Genomic DNA, 14,934 nt, shown 5'->3' on the forward strand with positions numbered 1-14,934 from the left:
AGCAGATACGCTTCAGAGTCCCTTCTGAGAGTAAGTTTGGGCAACGGAATAGACAGAAGAGCACTCTTTTCCTTTAGGAATGAGCATAGAAAACCCTGTGTGAATTAAAACCTTGGAAAGGAGCATGAATGAGAAGGATGCATGACCCCCAAACATATCTTTACCGCATCAACCCTACCTTGTCTGTCCCAAAAACATCACACTCATCTCCCATGTGTGCCTGCTGTATGCCCTGGTCAGCTTCTGGCCACAGCAGCATGGCCTGTGGTTGTTTCAGACCCAAGAAAGGCAGACCAAGCTTGTAATACTGCAGTGAGACCAAGAGAAGGCAGTGTTAAGGAGAGGGTCCAGGGCCTAAGAGATCACTGGTTTCCAGGAAAACCTCACAGTGTTAAATCTGCCTTCAACTTTGGTTGCTCTTCATTCCACCCCTCAGTCCTATGTAGCCATGACCAACCAAAGTGTAACACTGCTGCTTTCCTCATTGGAAGAGTAATACGGTGGATGTCTGTTTATTTATCTCCTCCATGCTTGAAACCTTGCAAGTGCTCTGTTTAATGTATGGATCAATTAGCTTCCCACTGAAGACTCACAATGCAGGATTATCGTGTGAGTGGGTACAGAGGGAATGGCCACAGAATCTTTTCCTGCACTGAGAGTAATCTTGTTCATGTGTCCTGACCAATCAGATATTTGATAAGCATCTTCTGGGTGGACTCTGCTGTATGCCAAGAAAACAAATATAAATATTACCGTGAAGCTCAAAACTATATGAAAAGACATGAAAAATAAGGGCTTGAAATAAAATGTGTTAAGAAAAATGTACCACATCTACAATTGGAAAATATATGTGTAACTAGAAATATGGAAGATTTGGAGGACTGAAGAGGAGGCATATACCAATGTGTGAAGTTAGGGTGTTGTTAACAAGCCCCACAGAACTAGGTCTCAGGGCTAAGCATCAACAATCCAGACTCCTAAACTGCAAATTACTCTCCCGGCAGAAACAGGTACTTCAAAAAGTTCCTGGAAAGTGAATTAAAATGAAATGTTTAGTCCAGTGGTTAAGATGCTCACATCCTTCAGCAGAGTCTCTAGGTTTAATTCCCAGTTCCAGTTCCTGGTTCAGCTTCCTGCCAGTGCAGATCCTGGACAAGGATAAGGAGCCAAGAGGAGTGTGGCTTGCAAGGATTGATCAGATAAGCTGGAGAAAAGAGGAAACAGAGAGGAAGACCGATGGGAAACTGCTATTACCAAATGCATGCCCTGGGCAAAGAAATTGAGAAAGAGATTAATGTCCAGGATCCAAAGAGAGCTCAAGGAGCTCAATGATGGAACAACTGATCCAATTTGAAATGGGCAAAGACTATGAAAAAAATTTTCATTTTTTATTTTTATTTTATTTATTGTTATTCAAAAAAAGCAGATTCACAGAGAGGAGATACAGACAGAAAAATCTTCCACCCGCTAATTCACTCCTCAAGTAGCCACAACAGCCAGAGCTGAGCTGATCTAGAACCTGGAGCCAGGACCTTCTTCTGGGTCTCCCACCTGGGAGCAGTGTCTCAAGGCTTTGGACCATCCTCTACTACTTTCCCAAGCTAGAAGCAGCCCATAAGAGATCCCAGCAAGGTGAGGATTTAGCCATTGGTCCACCACACTGGGCCAAATAGAAATTTTTGAAAGGGTGAGATTCAAAAGGCCAACAGACACATGAGAAAAAAATCTCAGGATCACTAGCCATTAGGGAAATGAAAACAAAACCACAATGAGGTTTTACCTCACCCCAATTAGAATGGCCATCATCCAAAATTTAAGCACACACACAGAGTAAATACTGGCAAGGATGTGGGGAGAAGTGTATGCTAATGTACTGTTGATGGGAAAAAAGACTAGTACAACCATTATGGAAGACAACATAGCAATTCCTCAGACATTTGGATATAATCTCACTCCTGGGAATTTACCCAAAACAAAAATGAAACCAGCGTATGAGAGAGTTATCTGTATCCCCATATTTATTCTAGCTCAATAAACAATGTAAAGTGTGTGTGTGTGTGTGTGTGTGTGTGTGTGTGTGTGTGTGTGTGTGTAGAGAGAGAGAGAGAAATTAGCAGCAGAAGAGGCGCCTGATCATGAAAGTGGGTGTTACCTAAATGTGAATGTCATGACAAGAAGGTGCTTGTTTTAACTGTTTAGCTTTTAATGGGGAGCAAACATATGTCTTCACTACACTCCTTTCTGGCAAGGTTTTAATGCATAGTCCTGGCTTTAACTATAACGTCTGACATCTTTGTTTAGCCCTGAAACTTTTCCTGAATTTCAAATGTACAAAGATGTGGGTTCCTCTCCTCTGCATGACCTTAATATGTTCGAAGGTGTGCTCCCTGGCTCTCTTTCCCTGCTTGTCTCCTGTGGACCTTCTCTATTCATGTCTCAGCTGATGAAACCACAGTTGACCTAATCCCTTAAAACCAGGAGCGAGCCTTGGTTTCTCTTCTCTCTCTCCACCACATCAAATCAATGATCAAGTCCTGTCAGTGTTATGAACTTTACCTATATTCATTTCCTCTATCTCTGCTACACTACTTTGGGTGGAGTTCTCAGGATTTCTCCCTTGAACTATCAGAGTGGCTTCCTACAAGGTTCTCAGATCCCAAACTTAAATATGCTGTGTTAATTATGATCTGGTCAGAAAAAAAGGGGAGGAGCTCTAGATCAAAGCTAACTTTACACAGGAAATGAAAAACTTAGAGAGCAAAACAAGGGGTGATGACCAACCAAGAGATTAGCAAATGCAAAAGCCCTACCCCCAACCACCACCACCCTGCTGGTTCCTGCTACTGAAAGAACAATGGAAGAAGGTAATGTTTTCTAGAACCTAAAAACCAGGGATTAACAGCTGGAGGCAGGGCCATAGCTGGGTGCTCCACACAGAGTTGAGGCCACAGGTGATACCATAGAAAGTAGGAGTTGGGAGCATGCAAAAATGGGAGGTACTCATGAGTAATCTCACTTCTCTTCTCATGACCTCCAGTCTCTACCTTTTTGCGTTGATTAAAACTTTCTGAAAATCATAATACAAGAAAGCCTAGAAAATATAGTTATCTATAATTCAAATCAAAGCAGATAAGAGGGGAGCCAAATTGACCCTTACAAAATGTAAATCCAACCTGATTAGCCCTTCTTAAAAACCATGCCAATACAGCTAAGCAAACAAAAGGCAGTGCTTTGCTCTCCAAGAATTTATGGGCACTGACCCCTCCAGCCTTATTTGTGGAGACCCAAACTGCCTGTTTTCCTTTACACTTTGACTTTTTCTTCTTGCCTTTATGCCTTTGTTGATGCTGTTCCCTCATCATATAATCTACCTACACGTAAGAGCAGAAACTGTTAGGATTTTTATTGGGATTAAATTGAATCTAGTGATCAATTATGGGAAAGCTGATACATTTTCTTTTTTTTTTTTGAAAGCTGATATATTTTCAAAATAGAGCCTTTCCATAAGAAATAAGATACAGCCTTCATTTATTATTTTATAGTTTTCTAGATACTGGCGTCCACTGTGGGCCACACAGGATCCAGTTGGTCAAAGGTAAGAGAAACTGTGTAAAATTTGAAATAATATAGAACTGGAAACACTGGCAATTATTGAAATAACATGGTAACTTGAGCAGTATTGCTTCATAGCCAGAGGGAAATGCAGGCTTTCACTTAATACAGGATTGCTGCTAACTAAACTGTTTGCTTTAGCAGCCCCTAGTGTAGGAGTATGGGCAATAGACCAGAGAGAAAAGGGTAATGACTCACCTAGGTTTGAGACACCAAAACTCACAGAGTGGGGTTAGCATATGGAATGTGCTGTTTATCTGGAGAAAAGTCCCCTAATGCTTTTGGCTTCCTGAGATGTCCCTAACTTCTTCCCCTAGTGAACTGCAACTCCCAAGTAGCACAGAGTTCCTGAAGGTTATACTAGAATGAAGACAGAGCTATGGCAAAGAGCCAACCCCAGCAAAAATGGAAGTTGCAGAAAGCCCTGGACAAGGAATGGCTGATGAAGGTGTCTGGTGCAGCCTTGGGGTTCTGTGGCCTGCCCTCCTAAGCTAGAGAAAGGGGTGACTTTGCTGCTCATAGATCAGGCTGTTCAGGGACCGCCCTCATCTGCCCAAGGGCCTCTTGGAGTGGCTGAAATACAAGCCCGTTCTTGCTCTCTAATTTCATTCATGATGAAATATCTTTGGTCTCTCTGAAAATCTGAGTGTGAGAGAGAAGTTCTGTTTGCTAGAGAAATAAAATGGGGATATGTGAATCTTTCACGGCAGGAACACTAGGTCCAAATCATAATTCATCTGGGGACCCTCATTTGTAATATGAGCCAAAACTTTCAATATTTAAAGTAACTAAAAATATTATAGTCCAAAAACTAAGCCATGTAAGAAAATGACCCTCATTAAAGCAAGATGGGAAGAAAACAAAAGAAGTTCATAAAAATTGCAAGTAACATTCACCATGAAATTTGAGAGACTACTCAGCTGGTTAAAACGTTAATCTGAATTTTGGCTAGTAACAGAGACTATAATTATCATAGGCAAACATCTTCAGAAGATAGAGAAGGACAAATATTTGCTAATTCACTTTATTAGGTAAATATTCCCCTGATATCAAAAACAGATGAACGCTTGACCAGAAAATTACAGGCCGTTTCTTATCCCTCATTAAGAAAAGCAAAAATGTTTCACAAATTATTAGCAGTCTGAATCTAGCAACATACACAAAAGATTGTGTATCATAATTAAGAAGAATTCACACCAGGAGTTCAGAATTGGGTTAACAGCTCCAAATCAAAAGAGTTGTTAGAAAAATGGGACTCAACTATAATTCCTGCCCAGCTTTTTTTTTTATAATATGAAACTTTGTAAAGTGCACTTGCATATAAGGGTGACTCTAATCTGAGAGAAGCAGGTACTACAAATGCCTGCTACTCTCACAGATGCTTTCTTGCACTTGCTGACAAATGCACTTCATAGAAACAAGCCAGTTCACTGAGGAGGAAAAAGTTATGGAACCCAGAGTACAAGCTATTAAAAAGAAAATTTTAAAAATAATTTCCTGGATAGCAGCTCTCAAAACAGCAGACCTAGAGAATAGGTAAGCCAGGTGAAATATCAAGATAGATTCTGAATGCAGTATCTACATTCATTTTTAGACCACTTTTTTTTTTTAATTGAAAAGGCAGATTTTTCAGAGAAAGAAAAAGACAGATGAGAAAGTCGGATCCACTGGTTCACTCCCCAAATGGCCGCAATGACGGGAGCTGTTTGAACACTTGACTTCTTTTGTCTTTTTGGCAAATATATTGTTTTCTGGAAATTTGTCCACTCCCTCTAAATTTTATAGTTTATTGGTATAAAGTCCTGTGATTAAAAAACATGTCTATAAGCTATGTAGTATCTTGTCATTGGTAAATGAATTTTGTCTTTTCTGTCTTTAAAGGATTTTTTTTTTTTAGTCTTTTGCAAGAATATGGTTTTGTTGATCTTCTCTGGCTGATATTTGTTTTCTATTTTGATAATTTATGTTCATATCTTTTTATGTTCTTCTCGCTTCTACTATGTCGGATCTTAATTGGTTTTTCTCCAATTTCTTGAAATGTCTGCTTCCGGGCCCAGCGTGATAGCGTAGTGGTTAAGGTCCTCGCCTTGAATGCACCAGGATCCCATATGGGCACCGGTTCTAATCCCGGCAGCTCCACTTCCCATCCAGCTGCCTGCTTGTGGCCTGGGAATGCAGTTGAGGATGGCCCAAAGCTTTGGGACCCTGCACGCATGTGGGAGACCTGGCTCCTGGCTTCGGATTGGCTCAGCTTCAGCCGTTGCGGCCACTTGGGGAGTGAACCATTGGACGGAAGATCTTCCTCTCTGTCTCTCTTCCTCTCTGTATATCCGTCTTTCCAATAAAAATAAATAAATCTTAAAAAAAATTTCTTTAATAAAAAAAAAATGTCTGCTTCCCATTTGTTTTTTGTCCCTCCTTCATTCCAAATACACAGTAAAAATCACACATTTCTCTCTAGGCATGGCTTTGATTGAATCCTGGAAATTTTGATGTGTTCAAAATGTTTTGTAGTTTCGGTTTTCGTTGACACACAGATTATTGAGAAGTACATTGATTCTCAATGATTTATAGCTGTAAGTACATCTGAACATTTTCTAATAATCTCTGATTCCAGAGAACATAGGAATCTTTTTCTGTATTCCAACTGTACGATATCCTATCAATGCTCCCCAGTTAAACCTGCTAATCACTTGTTTGAATATTCTTTGCTTTTTACTAAAAGCTTGATATTAGATTTTATTCTCCTATAATTTTCTATAAACTTCTAAGTTATATTGCATATTGAATGTTTAATTATTTTTAATATTTTGTTTTATTCATTGCTTTGGTACACATCATATAAACGCATACATTTCATGTTTTCTTAAAAGTAAGGATCCTGTTACTCACTTTTAGCACTAGGTGGCACCAGCACACTATGTAAATTTAGAACAGTGATTGCAGTACTGCGGATAATTTTTTCCTTAAAGGACATTTGTAATATTCACCTAGCTTGTGTATGTCTCATGAATGTCATTACATATTTTGTGTATGTGTTTTATAGCTAACAATATTATCTGTGTTTAAGGGTTGTTTGGTTGTTGTTTTAAAATTTTTTATGAATCTATGTGCCCAAAGACCAGAATAAAAATGAGAGGTCAGCGTTGTAGTGTACCAGGTAAAGTTGCTTACTTGCGACATCAGTTTATTCCGTACCTGCTCCACATCTAATTCGGCTCCCTGATAATAAACCTAGAAAGCGGTGGAATATGGACCAAATGGCTGGGTTCCTGAAATTCTTGTGGGAGATCCAAATGGAATTTCACATTTCTGGCTCTGACCTGACTCAATCCCGACCATTAGAGCCACGCGGGGAGTGAGGCAGCAGGTGGAAGATCACTCTCTGTCTCTCCCTCTGTAACTGTGTTTTAAACAAAAAAGAAATAATGGAACCCAAGGACTATTATGAGTATGATTAAAACTCTTGTCCAGAATTAAAAAGGGATTTATTATATGCACATGTTAATAAAAGGATGCTTTATGCCTCACACACACAAAAATACAAATGTACAAAGGAATTGAGAGTCCAGGCAATTGACTTTAAAGTGAGGACCATGGTGGCCTCTTTTGCCCACTAAAACAATGAAAATACAACAAAATAATTAGAAACAATCCTTTTATAGCTCTGGAAATTAAGCAAAGCCACACATTCAAATGAAAATCATCTGTCCAAAAGAAACTGTTGAACCTCTGTAAGACAATGATGGTCTATGATAATTAACAGGTGCTGTCCCTACACCTCTGCTACCTCAAGCTCTGTGACCTGCCTTAACAAAATAAAACAGTGTCAGATAGAAAAAGAGCACCACAAACATAGCACTACAAGTAAATACATGTGCCAGGATCCCATATGAGTGCCAGTGTCCCAACTACTCCGCTTCCCTTCCAGCTTCTGCTTGTGGTCTGAGAAAGCAGTCGAGGATAGCCCAAAGCCTTGGGACTCTGCACCTGCGTGGGAGACCCAAAGGAAGTTGCTGGCTCATGGCTTCAGACTGGCACAACTCTGTTGTTGTTGCCACTTGGAGAGTGAATCAGAGGAAGGAAAATCTTTCTAGCTCTATCTCCTTCTCTCTGTAAATCTGATTTACCTTCATAATAAAAATACATAGATCTTTTTAAAAAGTATGAATATATTTTGTATGTAACCCCTTTACCTTTATATCTGTTTTCAAAGACAATTGCATAAAGCAATAATTACAAAGCTGTGTTGAAGATTTTAAATGTATAATAATATATGTTGCATTTTAAAAGAACAGGACAAACAAATGGCACCGAATGGAGTTATATTAGAGCGAAGTTGTTATGTAATTTTGAAGTTAAATTATTGTTAATGCAGATTAATTGTGTTAGGGTGTTGATTATAACTCCTATAGAATTCAGTAAGGAATTAAATTTTAAAATGCACAATGTGAGGAGCTTGACGCAATGGCTCAGTGGCTAAATCCTCACCTTGCAAGCACTGGGATCCAATATGTGTGCTGGTTTTTGTCCTGGCTGCTCCACTTCCCATCCAGCTCCCTGCTTGTGGGCTGGGAAAGCAGTTGAGGACGGCCCAACACCTTGGGACCCTGTACCTGCATGGTAGACGTGGAAGAAGCTCCTGGCTCCTGGCTATGGATCCATTCAGCTCTGGCCATGTGGCCACTGATTTCAAAGACAATTGTATAAAGCAAGAATCTTTTTAAAAATTCAACTTGTAAATACAGAATCATAACATTTATCTTATCAGCAATAACCCTAGAGTACAAATGATATAAAAACACAAAGACTACCAGAATAAGTTTAGAAAGCATGATCCAACACAACATTACTACAAAAGATATACCCTAAAGTCAAGGGTACAGTGATAGGAAAACAATCGTGGAGCTATAGGTGTACCGGATGGATGGAGTCTTAGAAGAAAATCCTCCTGACTGACTCAAATATTTGCTCAGGACTTTTTAATAAACAAGATTTTTTTTTTATCCCATGTTACCTTGAAATAATATGCAGGTGTAGTCAAATGACTAATCTTGTGCCTGCAAGAACCAGCATCCAATACAGGAACCAGTTCATGTCCCAACTGCTCCACTTCCCATCCAGCTACTTTTTTATGGCATGAGAAAACAGTGGAGACATTCCTAAGCCTGGGAACTCTGCATCCATATGAGAAACTCCTGGCTCCTGGCTTTGGACCAGCTCAGTTCTGGTCATTGTGGTCATTTGGGGAGTAAAGTAGAAGATGGAAGAAAAATCTGCCTTGTCAAGTATAAATATTAAATATATATATAAAAAGTATAGATAAATATTAAAAAAAACCTCAAGCATGTGGAAAGGTTAGACAGTTTCAGCCTAGAAGATTCAAGGATACAAATACATCAATTTTTACTAAACTAGTTTGCAACTCTACCATAATCTCAAAGGAGCTAACTAAACTCATTCAGCACAACAAAGAGAAACCTTAGAAATGCAAAGTTAAGCTCAACAAGCTCAAAAGAACACACAATACATGATTCCCTGGATACAACATTAGAAAAGAGGCCAACCTACTTCATGGCACCTGGCCTGCGATTGGAAGGAAGCACCAGGTCTGCTCAGACTCTGAGTTTCTGCTTATGGATTGAGGTGCTGCTCAGATGCATGACTTCAGTTTGTCTTCAGCGTGGAACAAAAGCAAAACAAGCAAAGCAAAACAGAACTGCAAAAACCTGGAAAGAGCATTAGTGTGGAGATTCCTCTAGCAGATACTATTATACTGTGGCGGTGGATCACAATCAGACACACTTGTCACCGAGATGCAGCTGAGAGTCGGGTGGGATTTGGGTGCAACAGAAGAAAACGAATGGGAAAGACATTTGGACTGTGATCCGGAGAACAGAGGAAAAGATTCAACTACCCAACAAAGAAAGGAAAGAAAAGGGCAAATCCACATAAAAATATCACATGCAAAAAAAATGAAAATTCTAGACAAACTTGCACAAATCATCTATCTCACATCTCAGACACATATGTAAGTTATTCAGTAAGAGCACCTTTAAAAAACCAGGGAGTGAAAAACAACAAAAAATGGGCAAAAGAAAAGAACACTGAGTTCATTAGGGTGGTAATTTCAATTACTCAAACAGGAAAAGATGTGCAATGGCATTCACAAGAAGAAATGCAAAAACTCAAAGTTTGAGTCCAGCACAGTAGCTTAGTGTTTACAGTCCTCGCTTTGAACATTCCAGGATCCCATAGGGGCATCGGTTTGTGTCTGGCTGCCCCGCTTCCCATCTAATTCCCTACTTGTGGCCTGAGAAAGCAGTCAAGGATGGCCCAAAGCCTTGGGACCCTGCACCCGCCTGGGAGACCCAGAAGAAGCTCCTGGCTCATGGCTTCAGATCAGCTCAGCTCCGGCCTTTGTGTCCACATGGGGAGTGAACCATGAGACAGAAGGTCTTTATCTCTCCTTCTCTCTGGAAATCTACTTTTCCAATTAAAAATAAGTAACTAAATAGACAGATAAATGAATAAATTTTTACCTCCCCCCCCCAAAGTTTCACGTCATGCATTGTTTTGCAGGGTGTAAGAAAACATATTGCTGGTGGGAGGGTAAAATGTTACAATCTTCGTGGAAGGTCATTTAAACAAATTTATCCAAAAATGACAAATGCATATTCTCTCGCACTTACTAATCCCATTTGTAGGTATTTATCCTGCTTTCATGCTGACACTTGTACAAAAGGCAAGTCTAGGGCCCGGCGGCGTGGCCTAGCGGCTAAAGTCCTCGCCTTGAATGCACCGGGATCCCATATGGGCGTCGGTTCTCATCCAGCTCCCTGCTTGTGACCTGGGAAAGCAGTTGAAGACGGCCCAAAGCTTTGGGACCCTTCACCCGCGTGGGAGACCCGGAAGAGGTTCCTGGTTCCCGGCATCGGATTGGCGCCAACCGGCCCATTGCGGCTCACTTGGGGAGTGAAACATCGGATGGAGGATCTTCCTCTCTGTCTCTCCTCCTCTCTGTCTCTCCTCCTCTCTGTATATCCGGCTTTCCAATAATAATAAAATCTTAAAAAAAATAAATAAAAGGCAAGTCTATGGAGCTATTCACTAGCATTCTCTGTGATAACAGTAATTGGAAACAACCTGCATTTCCATCAGAAAAAAATCACTAAAGAAACTACAGCACAGCACACTGAAAGCATTATGGAACAATAAGTATTTTTAAAAACTTTTTAAAAATAATTTTATTTGAAAGAGGGACAGCAACAGATAAAGATCTCCCATTGGCTGTTTGATGCCCCAAATGCCTGCAACAAGTGGGGTGGGGCCAGCCTGAGGCCAGGAACTCAGAACTCCATCTGATCTCTCACTTGGATGGCAGGGATCCAATACTGGAGCTACCACCCACTGCTTCCCAGAGTGCTCAGTAGCAGGAAGCTAGGATACAGAGTAGTCAGAATTTAAACTCAGGTTCTTAGGGATGGGATGCAAGCTGTGCAAAGAACATTTTAGATGCTGAGCCAAATGTTCACCCTAAGACAGCTTCAAATATTCTGCTGTGGAAGAATCCCACCATAAATGAAACAGTAAGTAACCTTTTTTATTTAAAAAAAAGTATATATGTGTGTATATATATACATATATATACACATAAGCATGTGTGTATAAACATACATGTTTGAATACATCCTTCTCTAGATGTGGAGAGCTGCAAATGAAGGACTCATGCCAAACACTAGAGTGTTGGCATATTAGGCAGATATTGAATTCTTCAAACTATCCTTTTGTGTACATAACCATTTGAAATGTGTATATTGTTTTATAAGTGTATAAAAAAGTGTAATGCAAAAGTATAATGAAAACCTTGTTTTCTAGGTTTCTTCAACATGGATTCTGAACAGGGAAAACGTTGAAAGACAGAAACAACCAATTAAGAGCCTAAAACAGGTAAAAGAAAATGACCCTCACTTCCCAAATCAGACTTAGTGTTAGGCTAGGTGGAAAAAATAAGGCGTCTAGGCTGAGATTTCTAAAAAGATATTCTTGCTGTAACCCAAGTATCTATGTAACTGTGTCACATAATACAATGTAATTAATGAAGTTAAATAATAAATAATTAAAAAAAAAAACAGCTAAATCCTCCAATCCAGGAAAAAAAAAAAAAAAAAAAAAGAAAACCAGTAGTTTGCTCAAGAGAATACTCATATAAGAAAATGCTTCTGAAAAAGAGATACTTCCTGGAAGTTTTCATTCACTGGACTCGATGCTGTCTTGCGAAGTATAAAAGATCAGGAATAGGGGCTTGTTCTGGCTGTTAGGCTTCACATCCACCTCCCTGTTTGTGGCCTGGGAAAGCAGCTGAGGATGGCTCAAAGCCTTGGGACCCTGCAATCACATGGGAGACCTGGAAGAAGCTGCTGGACCCTGGCTTCGGATCGGCTCAGCTTTGGTTGCTGTGGCCACTTTTGGAGTGAACCAGTGGATGGAAGATCTTTCTTTTTTTCTCTCCTTCTCTATGTGTATCTGCCTTCCAATTAAAAAAAATTAAAATAAATCTTAAAAATATATAAGAAATGCTTCAAATAATGGTAGGATTACCAGTTGCAAACACTGATGCATGCTGGACACATATATAAGACAGAATAGTTTTCATGGTACTTCCTAGTCACTCATGTTTTCAGGATAAGAAGAACAACAGTAAAAAGACAACACTGTAAGGTAACAGTGATACCCCAAAAAAATCAGGAAAGCCACATCATGATACAAATGCTATGACTTTAAGAGGTTCTCAGAATAAAACTTATCACAGGGGCATAAGAAAGCAGCAAGACGAATGCATTAAAACAGAGCAATAACCTAATGGCTAAAATCCTTGCCTTGCATATGCCAAGATCCCGTGTGGGTGCTGGTTCTTTTCCCAGCTGCTCCACTTCCCATACAGCGCCCTGATTGTTGCCTGGGAGAGCAGTAGAGTATGGCCCAAGGCCATGGAAACCTGCAGGCATGTGGGAGACCTAGAGGAAGCTCTTGGCTCCTGGCTTTGGATCAACTCAACTCCAGCCATTGCAGCCACTTGGGGAGTGAACCAATGGATGGAAGATCTTTCTACCTCTCCTTCTCTCTGTAAATCTGACTTTCCAATAAAAATGAATAAATCTTAAAAAAGGAACAGTGGGTACAATTGATACATTCCATAGCTATGTGTAAGGGATGGAGAATTCAGCTGGATTAATTTCAGAGTTCTGGTGAAATTTCAAGAAATATTGTAAATGACTGAGGGGAAAAAAAGAGATTACTTCATGAAAGAAATCTGAGCCCCATAGATCAATTCTGAATTAGCATATGCTACATGCGGTAATCAGGAAAAAAAAACTGCTTAGTTCTCTTAAGTGTTCCTCCTCTAATGTCAAGAGAAAAATAATTTTTTTCTCACCATATTTCTTTCTTTAAGGGGATATATTAATTTATGTAGGAATTAAAAGGATTGCACAGTTGTATAAAAATTTAAGCCTTCCCTAAAAAAGGGTCAGTGGTATCAAGTTTGACTTCTGTTCTGTGTGCCTGTCTGCCTTAAGGAAATATTCTCCAAAATAGATCTGATATGCAAAAAATCATCATATTCGTGGACTGAGTAAAACAAAAGGGCACTGCAGAATACATTCATGCAGACAGAGAGTGACATACCAAAACAAGTGTGGCAAGCTGCACACTTAGAAACAAAACTAAACAAGTACAAACCACCATCGATGGTTCACTCACCATGACCTTCATGGAATGATTTGATCTGTTTTTTTCTTTTTAAAATATCTTTGTACCCTGTGCCCTCTGTTTAATATTTCTAGCAGGTGGTAAACGATTAAGTCATTTCATTTGAAAAGACTCCAACGCATTAAAAATCCAAGCACACTCATTTTGATAGGACAAACTACAAACATGGTAACTCAGAGAATGGCAACCTTCCTATCTCAGGCCCAAGGCCACGAACTGGGGAGTTTTACCTCAGAAGGGATATCATCAGGAGTTTAAAGCAGATATTGGCTTGCGGGAACTACTCAGGTTTTTACATAGTTGCATTATTCAGTGAAGTAACTCATTGTCCCTGGAGCAGCCCAGACTGTAATCTGTAACTTTGAGCATGGATAGGCAGGGCTCCAGCTTTCTCCAGTGGTTCAAGTTACAGAACTCTAAAATTTAGGATTAGTCTGTTTCAAACTGAAAGCCAGCTGAAACTTTGAAAATAGACAGTAACCAGACACGGAGACTGATTTCAAAGCTTCCACACTCAAGAGTAGATATCAATAAATGCAAAATTGCTGTTGTTGCTTCTTCATCTTTATCACCGTCATCCTTGTTGCTGTTGCTGTTATTGATTTAACCCCACATCTTCAAAAGCATCCAAGGAAGGAAGAGGAGGATATTTAAGAGGAAAGGCTAACATCATAAGACATTCCCAAAGAACTTTATCCTACTTTTGATTCACTCCTTTTTAATTAAACGGTCACAGCACTGAAGTCACACAGTGGGCTTCTGGAGCACGTGAGAGTCTGAGTACTCCCTTGTGGTGTTTGGTTCACTTAATCTTTCTCCAGATAACTGCTTGCCCAAATCTCCGACAGCCTTCAAGTCTCTGCATGTATCTCAAGGTAATGAGGCCACACTGTGCGCTGATTTATTTTTATTAGAAAGGCACATCAGATTTACAGAGAAAAGGAGAAAAAAAGAGAAAGGATCTCACATCCACTGATTCACTCCCCAAATAGCTGTAATAGTGGAAGGTGAGCAGATCCAACACCAGGAGCAAGGAGCTTCCTCTGGGTCCATCATACTGGTTCAGGGTCCTGGGTCTGCCACACTGGTGCAGGGTTTCAAGGCCTTGGGGTCATCCTCCATTGTTCTCCCAGGCCATAAGTGGAGAGCTGGATGGGAAGTGGAGCAACTGGGAGACAAACTGGCACCCATATGGGATTCCTGAGCTTACAAGGTGAGGATTTAGCCATTGATTCACAGCGCTGCCCCTCTCATCCTCCTACCCCCAACCACACACCCTTGTTTGCACCACCCCATTCCTGATCCAACAGCTCTCATGTTCCTTTTCATTTTTGTACAACACTGATGAGATCTGAATACCCTGGTCAATGGACTTATAAGCTTGCATCTAGTCCAACTAAAATGTAAGCTCCAGAATGACAGGGAGCTGTCCCAGGTTCATCGCTTTACCCCAAGTACTTAGATGAATGTTTGATATTTGGAAAAAAAAATAGGTTTAGGCCTTTTAGTTTTTTTTCTAGCATTGTTCATGATGAATAAAAAAGATTGGCA

The sequence above is a fragment of the Ochotona princeps genome, chromosome 10, assembly GCF_030435755.1.
Source record: "Ochotona princeps isolate mOchPri1 chromosome 10, mOchPri1.hap1, whole genome shotgun sequence".
Taxonomy (NCBI): domain Eukaryota; kingdom Metazoa; phylum Chordata; class Mammalia; order Lagomorpha; family Ochotonidae; genus Ochotona; species Ochotona princeps.